The 18,427-nt window shown below is 45.0% G+C and overlaps 1 protein-coding gene across 1 annotated transcript in view; it reads right to left on the bottom strand.

Annotated features, from left to right (window-relative positions):
* Window positions 1-18,427, bottom strand: part of MISP (mitotic spindle positioning) — an 89,867-nt gene that overhangs the window by 25,996 nt on the left and 45,444 nt on the right. The gene's annotated exons all lie outside the window — the stretch shown is intronic.

Below are 18,427 nucleotides of genomic sequence, written 5' to 3'. Positions count from 1 at the left end.
TAGGGGCTGGCTGTTATCCATAGGGGCTGGCTGGCTGGCTGGCTGTTGTCCTGTCCATAGGGGCTGGCTGGCTGTAGTCCATAGGGGCTGGCTGTAGTCCATAGGGGATGGCTGTTGTCCATAGGAGCTGGCTTGCTGTTTTGAGGTTGTTCTGTCCATAGGGGCTGGCTGTAGTACATAGGGGCTGGCTGGCTGTTGTCCTGTCCATAGGGGCTGGCTGGCTGTTGTACTGTCCATAGGGGCTGGCTGGCTGTTCTGCTGTGTTGTCCAGGGGGTGCTCTGTACATCAGGGGTGCTCTTCTTCACCCCTCAGTGTAAAAAAAAGAAAAAAATTTTTTTGTGTGTACGTGCTAGCCATACTACCAGTGAAAAAATAAAAACAATTTTTTGTGTGTGCGTAATTGCGCATTAGCCACACCACCAGTGTGAAAATAAAAACAATTTTTTTGTGTGTACATGTTAGCCTGCCACGCCACCAGTGTGAAAATAAAAACAATATTTTGTGTGTGCGTGTTAGCCACACCACCAGTGAAAAAATAAAAACAATTTGTGTGTGCGTGTTAGCCTGCCATACCACCAATGTGAAAATAAAAAAAAAATTGTGTGTGGTTGGTTGTCTGCGTTAGCCGCAACTTAGCTGCGCTATAATTGCTTGGTGACACTGCTGTAAGACTGCAGTGAGTATGGAGGACAGTCACATGACAGGAGAGCAGGAAAAACATACCAGTCTTGTAGCTGCCGGTAGCAGCCATGATGATGAAGCAAGGCTGTCAACATCATCTATGAAGGCCGATGTACCAGGGCTTAGGTCAGGCCAAAAAGTCAGGCTAAAAAAATCAACTTTTAACCTGTTAAAGAAAAAAAATCTAAAGCTAAGTCAGCTTTAGAGAAACAAAAAATTGGCAATATACCATTCACTACATGAAGTGACAAGGAAAGGAAAAGGCCTTGGCCTTTATCATTTATGACTGGTGGTTCTAGTGATGATTTAAGCCCCTAAGCTTGTAGGAGAGGTACAAAAAATTTAAATTGTTAAGACAAATAAGACACCAGAACCAACTATGTGCTCCTAAAAATCACAAATCCCTGAGGAGAGTCCAAGTGTGTCCGCGGTTGCCATGTGTGAGCCTGACCTTTCTAATACTGTACTTGAAGAGGATCCGCATTCCACCATTTGTGTGCCCTCTGCAAATGTGGGGATGAGCAGCACAAGTCAACATGCTGACGTAGAAATCGAAGATGCTTTTGTGGAATTACACGAGGAGGATGAGGAGGATATTTATGTAGTTGGCGATAACAACAAGAATGATGATGATGATGTTGATGCCGAGGATGTTTGTGTAAAAACTGTAAATCAGGCAACAGTTGTTGCCCATGGTGGGAAAAATCCACAGCTGTCACCCAGTTTCACAGTGGATCACTGACGCCATGACAGCTGTGCTAGTATTAGATGGTGAAATAATAAAAAATGAGGATGATAGTGTGGAGGAAGTGCAAAAGGAGGATGAGGGGAAAATTTTTGTCCTATCTGACGCTAACAAGGATGTTGATGATAAGGATGTGGTTTGCGTAAATCAGCCACCTGTGGCAGCAGTTCTTGCTCATGCTAAAAAGAAAGCCAGAAAAGCCACGTTTTATGTGTGGAATTATTTTACTCTAAATTCTGAAAACAGTTGTGAAGACATCTGTTCCATTTGTAAAGCTAAAGTTAGCAGAGGAAGGGGCGTCAACCATCTAGGGACCTCCTCTCTGTTACGTCATTTGCAGCGAGTTCATGCAATTTGTTTAACAAACTTAGAATTTGTAAATTAATAACAAGCAGTCCAGTATCAGCTACCAGCAGTTTGGACCAGCACATGCAATCTCCACCACCACCAACCTCATCATCAACCTTCTCCTTAATAATTGAAGGTAGTGCTTCCAGAAAATGTTTTGTGGGGGCCCAAACAAACCAATGAGTTCAGCCACGAAAGTGTCAGTCCTATTTGTAAGCCCCATTTTATCACTAAAGGGTCACCAGGTTTATACCACCTTTGTTACTCCTAATGTACCCACCCACAGAATTCCTCTAAGCGGTGTACATCCCCATTGTCAGTGCCTCCACCCAGGTTAATTATTTTAAATGTCAAAAGGGCTTACCTGGGAAAACTCAGTGATAGAATATATAGTGTCAGTGTAAGTTTTCTTTGACCTCCATGTATACTGCATGTGTATATATATTAGGGGTGAGCGGGTTCGGATTTCTGAAATCCGAACCCCCCCGAGCCCCCCCGATCCGAGTCCGATCCGAGTCAGGCTCGACTTTTCCCGCCTGACTCGGATCTGAAATCGAGGCAAAACGTCATCATCCCGCCTTCCGAGTCTCGCGGGTTTTGGATCCTATATAAGGTACCCGCGTCGGCGCCATTTTCTCACTCGGCTGTGGACAGTGAAGAGGGAGGGTGGGAGTTAGGGCTGTGTAGTGTAGTGTAGTGTAGTGTAGTGCTGCTGTTGTCCACTACTTCAAAGTCCATAGGGGCTGGCTGTGTTGTGCTGTGCTGCTGTTGTTAATAGGGGCTGTGTCCACTACTTCAAAGTCCATAGGGGCTGGCTGGACTGTGTTGTGCAGTCAGTTCTCCATAGGGGCTGTGTCCACTCCAAAGTCCTGTGCAGTGTCCCAGTCCTAAAGGAGTGCTGTAGTGTTGTCCAGGGGGTGCTCTGTCCATCAGGGGTGCTCCCCCCAAGTGCTAAAAAAATAATATATTTTCTGTGTTTGTGAATTGTGTGCGCAGTAGCCGCACGTGCATCAACAAAGTAGTGCCAAGCGTGCGCCTGTGTCATAAGTAAAGGGTCGGCTGGCTTGACCGTTAAAGGGTGCTGTAACCCCCGAAAGTACACTCCAGTCCAAACCAAAAAAAAATTATTTTCTGTGTTTGTGAATTGTGTGCGCAGTAGCCGCACGTGCATCAACAAAGTAGTGCCAAGCGTGCGCCTGTGTCATAAGTAAAGGGCCGGCTGGCTTGACCGTTAAGGGTGCTGTAACCCCCGAAAGTACACTCCAGTCCAAACCAAAAAAAAAATTATTTTCTGTGTTTGTGAATTGTGTGCGCAGTAGCCGCACGTGCATCAACAAAGTAGTGCCAAGCGTGCGCCTGTGTCATAAGTAAAGGGCCGGCTGGCTTGACCGTTAAGGGTGCTGTAACCCCCGAAAGTACACTCCAGTCCAAACCAAAAAAAAAATTATTTTCTGTGTTTGTGAATTGTGTGCGCAGTAGCCGCACGTGCATCAACAAAGTAGTGCCAAGCGTGCGCCTGTGTCATAAGTAAAGGGCCGGCTGGCTTGACCGTTAAAGGGTGCTGTAACCCCCAAAGTACACTCCAGTCCAAACCAAAAAAAAAATTATTTTCTGTGTTTGTGAATTGTGTGCGCAGTAGCCGCACGTGCATCAACAAAGTAGTGCCAAGCGTGCGCCTGTGTCATAAGTAAAGGGCCGGCTGGCTTGACCATTAAAGGGTGCTGTAACCCCCGAAAGTACACTCCAGTCCAAACCAAAAAAAAATTATTTTCTGTGTTTGTGAATTGTGTGCGCAGTAGCCGCACGTGCATCAACAAAGTAGTGCCAAGCGTGCACCTGTGTCATAAGTAAAGGGCCGGCTGGCTTGACCGTTAAGGGTGCTGTAACCCCCGAAAGTACACTCCAGTCCAAACCAAAAAAAAAATTATTTTCTGTGTTTGTGAATTGTGTGCGCAGTAGCCGCACGTGCATCAACAAAGTAGTGCCAAGCGTGCGCCTGTGTCATAAGTAAAGGGCCGGCTGGCTTGACCGTTAAAGGGTGCTGTAACCCCCAAAGTACACTCCAGTCCAAACCAAAAAAAAAATTATTTTCTGTGTTTGTGAATTGTGTGCGCAGTAGCCGCACGTGCATCAACAAAGTAGTGCCAAGCGTGCGCCTGTGTCATAAGTAAAGGGCCGGCTGGCTTGACCGTTAAGGGTGCTGTAACCCCCGAAAGTACACTCCAGTCCAAACCAAAAAAAAATTATTTTCTGTGTTTGTGAATTGTGTGCGCAGTAGCCGCACGTGCATCAACAAAGTAGTGCCAAGCGTGCGCCTGTGTCATAAGTAAAGGGCCGGCTGGCTTGATCGTTAAAGGGTGCTGTAACCCCCGAAAGTACACTCCAGTCCAAACCAAAAAAAAAATATTTTCTGTGTTTGTGAATTGTGTGCGCAGTAGCCGCACGTGCATCAACAAAGTAGTGCCAAGCGTGCGCCTGTGTCATAAGTAAAGGGCCGGCTGGCTTGACCGTTAAAGGGTGCTGTAACCCACAAAGTACACGCTGGCTTGACCGTTAAAGGGTGCTGTAACCCACAAAGTACACTCCAGTCCAAACCAAAAAAAAAATTAATTTCTGTGTTTAGCCGCACGTATATATCAAATCGATATAACATAAATGGAGGACCAAACTTTCTCCGATAAAAATAAAATAGAGAAAGATCAAGAACCACTTCCTCCTAGTGCTGAAGCTGCTGCCACTAGTCATGACATAGACGATAACATGCCATCAACGTCGTCTGCCAAGGCCGATGCCCAATGTCATAGTAGAGGGCACATACAATCCCAAATGGCAAAGTTCAGGAAAATGACCTTGAAAAAGACATTTAAATCAGCTGAAGAGAAACGTAAACTTGCCAATATGCCATTTACGACACGGAGTGGCAAGGAACGGCTAAGGTCGATCCCTAGTATGTTCATGACTAGTGGTTCAGCTTCACATGACGATGGAAGCCCTCCTCCCACTAAAAAAATCAAAAGAGTTAAGCTGGCAAAAGCACAGCGAAGAACTGTGCTTTCTAAGAAGATATCACAAATCCCCAAGGAGAGTCCAAGTGTGGTGGTGGTTGCGATGCCTGACCTTCCCAGCACTGGACGGGAAGAGGTGGCTCTTTCCACCATTTGCACGCCCCCTGCAAGTGCTGAAAGGAGCACCCACAGTCCACTTGCTGATATGCAAATTGAAGATGTCACTGTTGAAGTACAACAGGATGAGGATACTGGTGTAGCTGGCGCTGAGGAGGAAGTTGGCGAGGAGGATTCTGATGGTGATGTGGTTTGTTTAAATCAGGCTCCGGGGGAGACAGTTGTTGTCCGTGGGATGAAAAAGCCCATCACGGTCATGCCTGGGCAGAAGACCAAACATTCCACCTCTTTGGTCTGGCAATATTTCTATCCAAATCCGGACAACAACTGTCTTGCCATATGTACCATATGTAAAGGTGAAATAAGTAGGGGTAGGGACGTCAACCACCTAGGAACATCCTCCCTTATACGGCACCTGCAGCGCGTTCATAAAAAGTTACTGTCAAGTTCAGAAACTTTGGCTAAGACCGTAAGCAGTCCAGGGACACCTAAATCCCGTTGTCCTGTTGTATCCAAGCGCCTGCAAACCACACCGTCAACTCCCTCCTCGTCAATTTCCTCCTTAGTCAGGATCGGAAGTAGTCCTGCAGGCCATGTCACTGGCATGACTGACTCTCCTATCCGGGATTCCTCTGGAGGATCCTGCATTGCTACGCCTACTGCTGCCGCTGCTGCTGTTGCTGCTGCTGGGAGTCGTTCATCATCCCAGAGAGGAAGTAGGAACACCACTACTTTTACTAAACAATTGACCCTCCAACAGTCCTTAGCGAGGAGGATGAAGTACGACAGCAGTCATCCTGAAGCAAAACGTATAACTGAGGCCTTGACTGCTATGTTGGTGTTAGACGTGCGTCCGGTATCCGCCATTAGTGCAGTGGGACTTAGACAATTGATGGAGGTAGTGTGTCCCCGGTTCCAAATCCCGTCTAGATTCCACTTCACTAGGCAGGCGATACCGAGACTGTACAGAAACGTCAGAAAAAGTGTCCTCAGTGTCCTGAAAAATGCCGTTGTACACAATGTCCACTTAACCACGGACATGTGGACAAGTGGAACAGGGCAGACTAAGGACTATATGACTGTGACAGCCCACTGGGTAGATGTATCACCTTACGCAGCAACAGCAGCAGCGTCACCAGTAGCAGCATCTCAGAAATGCCAGCTCGTTACAAGGCAGGCTACGCTGTGTATCACCGGTTTCAGTAAGAGGCACACCGCCGACAACCTCTTAGAGAAACTGAGGGAAATCATCGCCCAGTGGCTTACCCCACTTAGACTCTCCTGGGGATTTGTGATATCTGACAATGCCACCAATATTGTGCGGGCATTACATCTGGGCAAATTCCAGCACGTCCCATGTTTTGCTCACACAATAAACTTGGTGGTGCAGAATTTCTGAAAAGCGACAGGGGCGTGCAGGAGACGCTTTGGGTGGCCCGAAAAATTTCTGGCCACTTTCGCCATTCAGCGACTGCGTGCCGAAGACTGGAGCGCCAGCAAACACTCTTGAACCTGCCCCGCCATCACCTGAAGCAAGAGGTTGTGACGCGGTGGAACTCAACCCTCTATATGCTTCAGAGGATGGAGGAGCAGCAAAAGGCCATACAAGCCTATACATCCACCTATGGCAAAGGAGGGGGTATGCACCTGACTCAAGCGCAGTGGAGAATGATTTCCGTGTTGTGCAAGGTTCTCCAGCCCTTCGAACTTGCCACACGTGAGGTCAGTTCAGACACTGCCAGCTTGAGTCAGGTCATTCCCCTCATCAGGCTTTTGCAGAAGCAGCTGGAGAAAGTGAAGGAGGAGCTAAGACGGAGCGATTTCGCTCGGCATGTGGGACTTGTGGATGAAGCCCTTCATTCGCTTTGCCAGGATTCCAGGGTGGTCAATCTGTTGAAATCAGACCACTACGTTTTGGCCACCGTGCTCGATCCTAGGTTTAAAGCCTATGTGGTGTCTCTCTTTCCGGCCGACACAAGCCTGCAGAGGTGCAAAGACCTGCTGGTGAACACACTGTCAGCTGAAGCGGAACGTGACACGTCAACGGCTCCTTCATTTTCTCCTGCAACTGGGGCTGCCAGGAAAAAACTTAGGTATCCTAAGCAACCCGCTGGCGGTGATGCAGGGCAGGCAGGACCAAGGTTGGACATCTGGTCCGGACTGAAGGACCTGGCAACAATTTCTGACATGTCTACTATCACTGCATATGATACTGTCACCATTGACAGAATGGTGGAGGATTACATCGGTGACAGCATCCAAGTAGGCATGGCAGACAGTCCATACCTGTACTGGCAGGAAAAAGAGGCAATTTGGAGGCCCCTGTACAAACTGGCTCTATTTTACCTGAGTTGCCCCCCCTCCAGTGTGTACTCCGAAAGAGTGTTTAGTGCAGCCGGGAACCTTGTCAGCGAAAGGCGTAGGAGGTTGCTTCCACAGAATGTGGATTAGATGATGTTCATCAAAATGAATTATCAGCTCTTCCAGGGAGACCAGCCTCCAGAAGGTACAGAGGGACCTGTGGTGGTGGATTCAAGTGGGGACGAGTTAATACTTTGTGATGATGAGGATGTACACACTGAAGAGGGTGAGGAATCGGTGGATGAGGAGGATGAGGATGACATCTTGCCTCCATAGAGCCAGTTTGTGCAGGGACACATTAATTGCCAGCTTGTTTTGTGGGGGCCCAAACGAACCAATCATTTCAGCCACAGTTGTGTGGCAGACCCTGGCGCTGAAATGATTGGTTTGTTAAAGTGTGCATGTCCTGTTTATACAACATAAGGGTGGGTGGAAGGGCCCAAGGACAATTCCATCTTGCACCTCTTTTTTTTCTTTGCATTATGTACAGTTTGGGGCCTAGTTTTTCAAACTGCCATCCTGTCTGCCACTGCAGTTTCACGCCTAGATGGGTCACGTGTTTGTGCCGCCCACTCGTGTCGCTTAGCATAGTCATCCAGCTACCTCGGTGCAACATTTTGGACATAAAAACACTATTGTGAGGTGTTCAGAATAGACTGGAAATGAGTGGAAATTAAGGTTATTGAGGTTAATAATAGCATAGGAGCAGAAAAACCTACAAATTCTGTGATTTTAGCTGTTTTTATGCTTTTTTAAAAAAAAATACAGATCCAAAACACAAAACCCAGAACCCAAAACACGGAAGGGTGGTTTTGGCAAAACCAATCCAGATCCAAAACACGAAGAAAGATCCAGATCCAAAACCAAAACACAAAACACGAAAAGTGGCCGGTGCACACCCCTAATATATATATATATATATATATATATATATATATATATATATATATATATATATATATATATATATATATATATACAAATATTCGACCACCTATTATTTCTTTTTTTTCAGGTCTCTCAATTTTCCACTGGTGACACTGTTCCAGTTCCTAAAAGGTAAGTACTATGCACCATTCTTGAATAGGTTAACACTTTGTATTATGTAATTCATGAAGCAAAATAACATATCATGACATGTTGCATAACAAACACAATATGCTTTGTTTCCATTTGCAAATGGAATATTCAATTACAATATAATCACTTAACTCTGAATAATATGCCCAACACTTAGCCTTTGCCTACGAGTCTGTTAGCGTAGAGAATACTGAGTGCTTAAAGGTCCAGAACCTTAGAGCATAAGTCCTGTTGTACATAACAAAGTAAAGGGAAGTTCATATATTTATTCCAGTTCAAGGCTGTATTCTCTAGGTGCTGGGGTGAATAAATATTGTATATTGACACCAAGTATTATAACAACTTACATGTGAGTCTTAAAAAATGGAACCAGTGCCTCATCCTTACAGCTAGAATATGCTGTTTTCAGATAGTTGTAGTAAGAATATATCCAATATCTATATCCTATACTGTAATCCTCAGGTATAAGTTAAATTGCAGTATTATGTATTTAATTGTATCCTTCCCTCTCTTCTTTCCCTTATGCTGAAAGCTGTCTCCTTTGGATATAATAAAATGTCTCATATAGACACTATGAATTCCTCTCTTTTTCCTTTTCTGTCCTTCCCTGAATGTAATCTAAAGATTACTGTAATGTTCCTTGAATGGCATATACTTCTTATCACCACTGCCACTATTTAGAGCATCATCCACACAGCTGACATGCGCTGAAACTCTCTCTCCATATGAGTGTCAGTACCACAACCAAGTATGTACTCCTTGAGGACCAGAGTATATGGGATATTACTGCTCTTCTGTCCTCAACAGCGGCCTCTATATATGGGCTATATTTAGCTGTGTAGGTGCAAAGTACTATATACTCACAGTCACCTCAACGTTACTGCTTGTATAAGCGCTGCTCCTGCTTTCTCCTTGTCACCACTGCTACCTCAGCACTGATCCCCCTGTCAGTGCTGCTGCTGCCGTCCTTTACACTGAAACGGCCCTGCCTCCTGGCTCTCTCTCTCCCACTGGCTGCCGGCAGAGCTCACATGAGCCAAAGGAGGAGGCTTGTAGCTGACATCCTCCCTGTAACTACGGAGGTGCTGTCCAGCACAGCGGGGACTCACCAGGCACTCTCACCCACACTGGCCACGCCCTGATCAGTGCGGGTCCCTCCGCTCCTCTCCGCCGCCGGGACCACCTCCAGCGATGCTGCCTCTCCTGCAAGACAGGGGGAGTACCCCTGTCTCACCTTCCCCAGCTCCGGCTGGGCTCCCTCTCCGGCTCTGCCCCCGTGCCCCCGGCAGCATATCGCTGCTCACTGGCTGCCCGGGTCACAGGAGGGCAGGCACTGGAGGGAGGGACCTGCAGACTGCCTCTCAGCTGCTGCTAACAGCTGTTATATATCCTCCCCCTCACCGGATCCTTTTTTCCTGACAGCAACCAAATCACTCCAATCTACATTACTCCGCCCCCTTCTGCAACTATCACCAATGTCTGTGAAATGTATATCTGCAGCATGAAGCACTAAAGTCCACTGGCATCATAGATATCTAACATGCACAGGGTACATACATTTCCACATATTAACTTATATTTACATCACATCACATATATCCCTACAGTATATTTAACATTTACCTCATAAATGGCATTTTGCTGTAAATAGATTAATGAAAATATCTACCTGTTTCAATTGTATATATGAATTATATTTATATGTAATATATCTCCATAACCCTAACCAGGGTTACATAGTCACTAAAGTGCTTGGTTTGTTAAACTGTGCATGTCCTTTTTAATATCCCACATAAGAGTGGGTGGGAGGGACAATTCCATCTTGCACCTCTTTTCTTTACATTTGGCACAATTTGGGGCATTGCCGACTGACATTATTATAGTTTATTAAACTGCCATACTGTCTGCCACCGCTGTGTGCCAATGTTTTGTAGATGTCTGATATTTTATTAAACTGCCGTGCATTTGTGCCGCTGCTCTTTTGCTTACTTTAGCCAGCCAGCTCGCTGCAGCCTTTGGCCTATATTGGTGAAAAATAGTGAAATCAATATTGTGAGCTGTGAGGTGGTTAAAAATGCCTAGAAATGCCTGAGAATCATTGTTATTAAGATTAATAATACTATAGGAACAAAAATAGGCCCAAATTATGTGGTGTTAGCTGTTTATATAATTTTTTGGAAAAAATACAGATCCAAAACCAAAACAAAACACCAAGGAAAAAGACCCGAAACCAGATCCAGATCCAAAACCAGAGGAGATACAGATCCAAAACCAAAACACGGGATTCGGCGCACATCTCTAGTAATAACAGAAAAGTGGTAAGAGGTCCCTGCTGTATAAAATGTCTAGTCTCTAAGGCATTGATACACAAGATACTTATTGCATATTGGTCCATCCATAATGCAGAGGTGTTTTGTGGGCTGTTTGATCCACTCGCACAGAAATGTTGGCCTGAGGTCAGCCCAATCAGGGTGCCGCAGGTTTAATTACCCGGCCCAGGCTTGATGGAAAGGCCCAGGTCCGCAATCCCAGCCCAGCCTTACCTGCAAGCGGCAGCAACCTGCATCTCCTCAGAAAGCACACTCTGCTGTGTGCTGGCTGTGGTTGGATCAGGGAGGCTGCTGCCACTAATCAGCAGCAAAAGTCTAATCTGGCTGTGCGGGGAAAGGGTAGCCGGTCACTTGGACCACCACTTCCCACCACCCCCCAATATGCCCCTAGCTGAGGGGCACAGGGCGCCACGCAGCAAATACTTAAAAATATATATTTTTAAGGAGAGGTGGCTACGCTTATGTTAAGCCACACCCCCAATGTTACGGGTCCCGGCTAGGCTCACTACAGCCCTGAAAGTGTATAAAAAGAACATATGTAAAGTTATATGTGGGCTGTGTACACTGGAGGTAATTATAAGTTGCCTAAAGAGGAGGTAGATTTGTAACAGGGTATGGATACAGATTGATGTGGGGGAAAAGGACAATTTAGAATCAAGTATGACACCTAGGCAGCGAGCTTGAGGGGTAGGATTCCTTTTCAGGAGATATCAGGATGGTAACTACTATTGGCCGGTGGAAATATTGTCTGTAGCTGACCCCCTTCTCTCTCCCCGTAACCCGCCGCCGGAGTCTGACTCCCCCACCCCCGCACCCCTACTCCTAACCTTCCCCCTCGGCTGCCCTGTAACACAAGCTCCCCCTGGCAGAAGAGCATAGGAGAGAGCCAGTGACAGCCAGAGATGCCGGAGGTAAGTAGAGACAGCAGGAGGGAACTGAAAAGATTCCTCTACTGCACAAGCTGCCATGTAAATGGCAGCTTGTGCATGGTATCGGATACTGTACACCATCTCAGAGTGGAGTACAGTATCACTCACAAGTTCCGAAAAAATTGCTTTCTCGGAACTTGATGAATTACACAATTTCCACATCCTCATACTAAAGTATAGGGACTGTGGAAATTATCAAGGCACAATTGTAACCAGGAGATATCTGTGATATCTCCTGCGTTACATGATTAATGAATGCTGACACTTAAATTATACAAAATTAGGTGAAAATTTTATTTTTCACCTGCTTTTGTATAAATTAAGTGATGATGAATAGGCCCCTCAGTAACACAGCCCGACACAGATGGTGAAAGACCTGGAGAGGATAGGTAGATTTGGGTATCATCCGGACACAGATGAAACTGAAATCTGAAAAAGCTGATAAGTTTGCCAAAAGACATGGTATAAAAATAGAGAGAAGCAGAGGACCTAGGACTGAGCCTTGTGATTCTCTGACTGAGAGGAAGCAAAGAGGAGGTGGATCCAGAAAAAATTAACACAGAGAGAGATTTGACACTGTACATAGGATGAGAACCAGAATAAGTGTGTGTCCTGAAGACCTAGGGATAGCAGTGTGTGTATGAGAAGAGAGTGGTCAACATTGTCAAGAAGTGAGTAATGGCCTTTAGTCCTAGTAGTAAGCAAATCATTCACAACCTTAGTTAGGTGGTAACAGCTTGCTATACAAGTCCCTAAGGATGGTGTCCAGACAGCAGCTTCTCCACCATCATTAGCCAGGGCAAGTTCCTGTACCTACAGTATGCCCTAATTTAGAGAAGTGAGATTTCCCCAATCGAGAGACTCTAGCTTGATACACTTTCTTAACAGGGATGGAGTTGTTTCCTCCAGCTAGAAACTCTATTAACAGCCGGGACATACCTTTGTCCACAAGCTCGGCATTTGCAGAGTTTGTATCCTGAGTCAGCACGGGGTCTCTCATAGCCAGGATGTGCACACGGCAAGTATTGAACCAATCGACATACTTAAGACTTAAATCTGGAAGATTTAAACTAAGTGACCAATTAAGTTACTGTTCACCCCTTGGCTTACATATCACTACCAATACATGAACTAATGGGTTTTGTCTAAAGATGTTCATGAACCCCTGTTTTTTGGTTTTAGCGAAACCACCCTCAAATGTTTTGGTTTGGCAAAACCAACCTCAAGTGTTTTGGTCCGGTTTTGGAATTTTAATTTTTTTTTATAAAAACAGCTAAAATCATGTAACTTGGACCTGTTTTTGTCCCTACAGTGTTATTAACATGAATAACATTAATTTCCAATCATTTCAAGTGCATTTTGACCACCTCCCAGCACCTGAAATCACAAGGGAGGGACTTAAATGCAATCCAAACTACGAGAGATCAGGTTTTTAGATCCCAGTTCTGAACTTGGCGAGAAGACCCAAGTTGGGTCTCGGTTCTACTGAGAACCCCAAAGTTCGGGTGTGTTTGATTTTCAGCAAAACCAAACCACTCAGGATATTACTCCAGCTGGAAGTTGTTTCTTATTTTGTTTGACTACTTTATAATTGACTTAATGAATATTTGAAACATTATTCTTCTGGGAATACATTTTTGTATTGCTGCTGGCCATTGCACATCCCTCTTGTCCCAACAGCTCCATGGTTTTACCTTTAGACCCTTGATTAAGCACCCACTCTGTCATCCTCTGGGTTTCACTCCTGTCATGGACTGCTCTGCAATGCAAGGCACGCATACTACTCTTTCCAAGAGGCACCTTTATGCTGCTGAACTCCTCCCATCAACTGGGGCACATTTTTGTTCTTACACTAATGTCGTCATCTTGTTCTTTAATACCAGCACTACCAAAGAGGGCTTTGTGATGCACCATGGCTATTTTGTGTTTTGTAAGCTAGGACCAAGGATAATCGCTCAGCTGGATGGTCCTTGCACATATATAGTTAGTAGTTAGCCAGGACTGGATTAAGGGCCACATGGGCCTGGGGCTGAAAATGATAAAGGGCCTATTGTAAGAAACAGAGAAGCTGTGACCTAGCTGTGTGTGTGTGGCCAGTGCCATGTGAGCATGTGCACCCCCTATACTATTAGCCCTATTGTCTTCCTAAATATATAACAGTAGAAAAATTGCATCATTTTGTAAGAAAAATCTATATACAATTGTAATACATATAATTTATGGCCAGCTGGAAGGACTCTTACCATCTTGCTGTCGTGGTGTGAGCCTGTTTTAAGGGGCTGTAGTCCCTTCTGACTCATTGTTAAGGGGGGCATCCACTACACGATTTTAGCAGGCGATAGAATGATAATGACGTCGTTATCATTCAATCATTTAAAAATCGTTTATAAATCGTGCAGTGTTTTGTCGTTAACGATCAACGATGCGCACTCCCGCTGGTCGTTTGATCGTCTCGTCAGTCGACCGAACATGCAGGTCAATTTCACTTGATCTATTAAAGATCATTTGCAAATAGTTCAGACTGAAAGATAAAATTTCAAGGGAAAAAATCAAGGGAAAATCGTTTAGAGATTGGACAGGGAGTAGATCGTCTAGTGAATGTGCCCCTTTACTCTGAACCTCTAGTTAGTAGTAGTTGGGACATCACAAATACAGTCAGGTGCATAATATTGGGACATTGACAGAATTTTCATATTTTGGCCTCTATTCACCACCACAATGGCTTTGAAATGAAACAAACAATATGTCCTTTAACTGCAGACTTTCTGATTTAATTTGAGGGTAATTACATCCAAATCAGGTGAACGGTGTAGGAATTACAATGGTTTCTATATGTGCCTCCCACTTTTTAAGGGGCCAAAAGTAATGGGACTATCAACTCAAAAGCTATTTCATGGACAGGTGTGGGCTATTCCCTCGTTATTTCATTATCAATTAAGCAGGTAAAAGGTCTGGAGTTGATTCTAGGTGTGACATTTGCATTTGGAATCAGTTGCTGTCGACTCTCAATATGAGATCCAAAGAGCTGTCAGTATCAGTGAAGCAAGCCATCATTAGGCTGAAAAAGCAAAACAAACCCATCAGAGAGATAGCAAAAACATTAGGTGTGGCCAAATCAACTGTTTGGAACATTCTTAAAAAGAAAGAACGCACCGCAGAGCTCAGCAACACCAAAAGACCCGGAAGACCACAGAAAACAACTGTGGTGGATGACAAAAGAATTATTTCCCTGGTGAAGAAAAACCCCTTCACAACAGTTGGCCAAATCAAGAACACTCTCCAGGAGGTAGGTGTATATGTGTCGAAGTCAACAATCAAGAGAAGACTTCACAAGAGTGAATATAGAGGGTTCACCACAAAATGTAAACCATTGGTGAGCCACAAAAACAGGAAGACCAGATTAGAGTCTGCCAAACAACATCTAAAAAAGCCATTACAGTTCTGGAACAACATCCTATGGACAGATGAGACAAAGATCAACTTGTACCAGAGTGATGGGAAGAGAAGAGTATGGAGAAGGAAAGGAACTGCTCATGATCCAAAACATACCACCTCATCAGTGAAGCATGGTGGTGGTAGTGTCATGGCGTGGGCATGTATGGCTGCCAATGGAACTGGTTCCCTTGTATTTATTGATGATGTGACTGCTGACAAAAGCAGCAGAATGAATTCTGAAGTGTTTCGGGCAATATATGCTCGTATTCAGTCAAATGCTTCAGAACTCATTGGACGGCGCTTCACAGTGCAGATGGACAATGACCCGAAGCATACTGCAAAAGCAACCAAAGAGTTTTTTAAGGCTAAAAAGTGGAATGTTATGCAATGGCCAAGTCAATCCCCTGACCTTAATCCGATTGAGCATGCATTTCACTTGATGAAGACAAAACTGAAGGGAAAATGCCCCAAGAACAAACAGGAACTGAAGACATTTGCAGTAGAGGCCTGGCAGAGCATCACCAGGGATGAAATCCAGCGTCTGGTGATGTCTATGCTTTCCAGACTTCAGGCTGTAATTGCCTGCAAAGGATTTGCAACAAAGTATTAAAAAGTGAAAGTTAGATTTAGGATTGTTTAGTTTGTCCCATTACTTTTGGCCCCTTAAAAAGTGGGAGGCACATATAGAAACCGTTGTAATTCCTACACCGTTCACCTGATTTGGATGTAATTACCCTGAAATTAAATCTGAAAGTCTGCAGTTAAAGCACATCTTGTTTGCTTCATTTCAAAGCCATTGTGGTGGTGAATAGAGGCCAAAATATGAAAATTCTGTCAATGTCCCAATATTTATGCACCTGACTGTATAAGGGAGAGAAAAGAGTGACTGATACCATGTAACAGACCTAAAACTACTATGACATAAAGCATACCTCCCAACTGTCCCACTTCTGACGTCCCACCAGCAGCCCGCAGTGTCCTGCAGTGGGGGGAAGTTGGGGGAAATTAATTTTGCATGCACACGGCATCTTTTCACTATTCGGGGAGAGCCCTGGAGGTATTTCTGTACGGCAACTGGGTGGCTATCTACAAATGCCTATTTCTAGTGAATTTTTTGCACACAGCATGGGGCTGGTGTAAGTGCCAACAAGTGCTAATTACCTGGGCCCGGGTTTGATGGAGGGGCCTTGCAGGGGGCCCATGTCCGCTGCCTCCCCTCCCTTACCTGTCAGCAACAGCAGCCTGCGTCTCCTCAGCCCAGCGCATGCTGCTGTGTGCTGGGCTGCAGTGGGACCAGGGAGGTTACTGCTGCTGACCAGTAGCAGCTGTCTCCTCTAGCTGTGAGGGTCAGCAAATACTACTTATTTATTTTTTAAAGGAGACATGGCTACACCATCTAACATTAGGCCATGCCCCCCAAAATTACCGAGGGCCAGACAGCTGTGGGCGGTGCGACCGAATGCATAAAGCTGTACGGATAGTCACATCCACACAGGTATATAAAAACACTATAACTCATTAGGGGTCTAATAGAGTTGTATTGTTTTTTTGCATAGAATGCACATTTCTGTACTGTGCTTCTTACATTTACAATTCCTTCCACTTGGAGAGGTGGAGCAGGCTAGGCAAATGCATGCAAGCATAGCCCAAGTACACCAAGGACACTAAATGCAACTGAGATAGACCTGGAAACACTCATACGCAGCAGTCAGGAGTAGTGTCTCTTGCAGGTTCTCAACACTTGGTGCAAATTAAGCACTCATGATGATGATGATGATCGGCAGCTGCTTCTAATTGGCTAATTATGTCTTGATCCCTCCCAGTGTATATAAATCATTAGTGTGGCTGCTAAATTATAAGAAATTGCAGCCATCTATTGGACAGGTAATAATATTCCCATTTGATTTCTAAAGGGATGCGCAAGAGATGTTTGTATTCAACTGAATTTAATTTGTGTGTGTATTTAATAATATTTTACATAGTAAATGCAACTTGTGCATTTATTGATAACATTGTCCACACACTATTCTATCTTATGTATCTGATGCCTCATTACAGTATGATACTGAGTACAAATTAGGTGATTTTAACAATTACTGCTAACACTGTCAAGCCACGTCTCCTGGGGTAAGGGTGTGGTATAGAAGATCAACAATATAAAGGTCGCCATGCATTAGGTTGACAGGAACAAAAAGTCGACAGGTACAAAAAGTCGACGGTGCAAAAAGTCAACAGGTTCAAATGGTCGCCTTAAAAATGGTTGACAGTTTTTTTTTGTAATTTAAGCTAAGTCCTCACCCTAACCCTCTTCCTAGTGCCTAACCCTCCCACTGGTGCCTAAACCTTACCCTAGCCAAACCTTAATCATCCTCCTAGTGCCTAACGCTAACCGACGTCTCCGGAAGCCTAACACTATCCCCCCTCCAAGTGCCTAACCCTCACTCTAACCCCTGACCCTGTTTTCTCCTTTCATATATCTGGCACATATATTACTGGTGCAGAGATGAAAACTGCTTGAGATGTGTCCGGCACAGCATACACACCAAATTGCATCTCTTTTTTTTAACATCTATTTTATGTGTGCACCTATTGTTGTAAACCGCATCTAAATCTACTTGATCTTTTAGGTGAACAGCCTCCGCTTATCACACCAGTTTATCTGAGTATCTTGCTATATACATTCCCTTCGTGGGTGTTTCCCACAGTAACTTTGTTTTACCCCTCTTCTAACCTTGGGACATTTTTACCACAATCCGCATTTAAAATGCGGTTGTCGTGTGATATTTGTCGCCTATATTCACATTGCTAATTTAGTAAATATCACTTTTATGTGCTAAAATTCGCATGCAGGGACAGAGCTTGCGAGAAAGCTCTGTCCCTGCGAATCCGCTCCACACCGTGCTCAGGGTATATTTTGCAAAAAATACCCTGAGAGTGTGACTGCCCATGAGCTGCCGCTGGCTACCACTATACCCCACCCCCCTCTGCTTGCTCTTACCTCAGTAGTCGGTGATCTGTGTGAGCTCCTCTGTGATCCAGTCATCTAATTACCAGGCTCCTGCTCTGTGACCCCTAGGTCATCTGATGTGTGCAGCAAACTGAGATGCTGGTTTACAGCACACATCAGATGACTGGGTCATAAAGCAGGAGCCCAGCGATCAGCTCACAGGATCACCGGTCCCTGGGTGCAGGTAAGTGTTTTTTTTTTCTTTAACTATTTTTTTTCTACTGTGATCAGCCTGTGGTCTGTTTAGACACACATGGCTGATCACAGGCGCTGGCTCCTGGCTCTTCCCTGCCTATCAGAGCAGAGCTGGAGCAGGTGGAACTGGGGAAAGTCCTAATAATGCCATCTCCAGGTGACGTTATTATCGCAAGGATTCCCTCATTATTTT

Source organism: Taudactylus pleione, unplaced genomic scaffold (genome assembly GCF_031769625.1).
Source record: "Taudactylus pleione unplaced genomic scaffold, aTauple2 ptg000044l, whole genome shotgun sequence".
In the NCBI taxonomy this organism is placed as follows: domain Eukaryota; kingdom Metazoa; phylum Chordata; class Amphibia; order Anura; family Myobatrachidae; genus Taudactylus; species Taudactylus pleione.
This window is presented reverse-complemented; position numbering and strand designations above follow the sequence as displayed.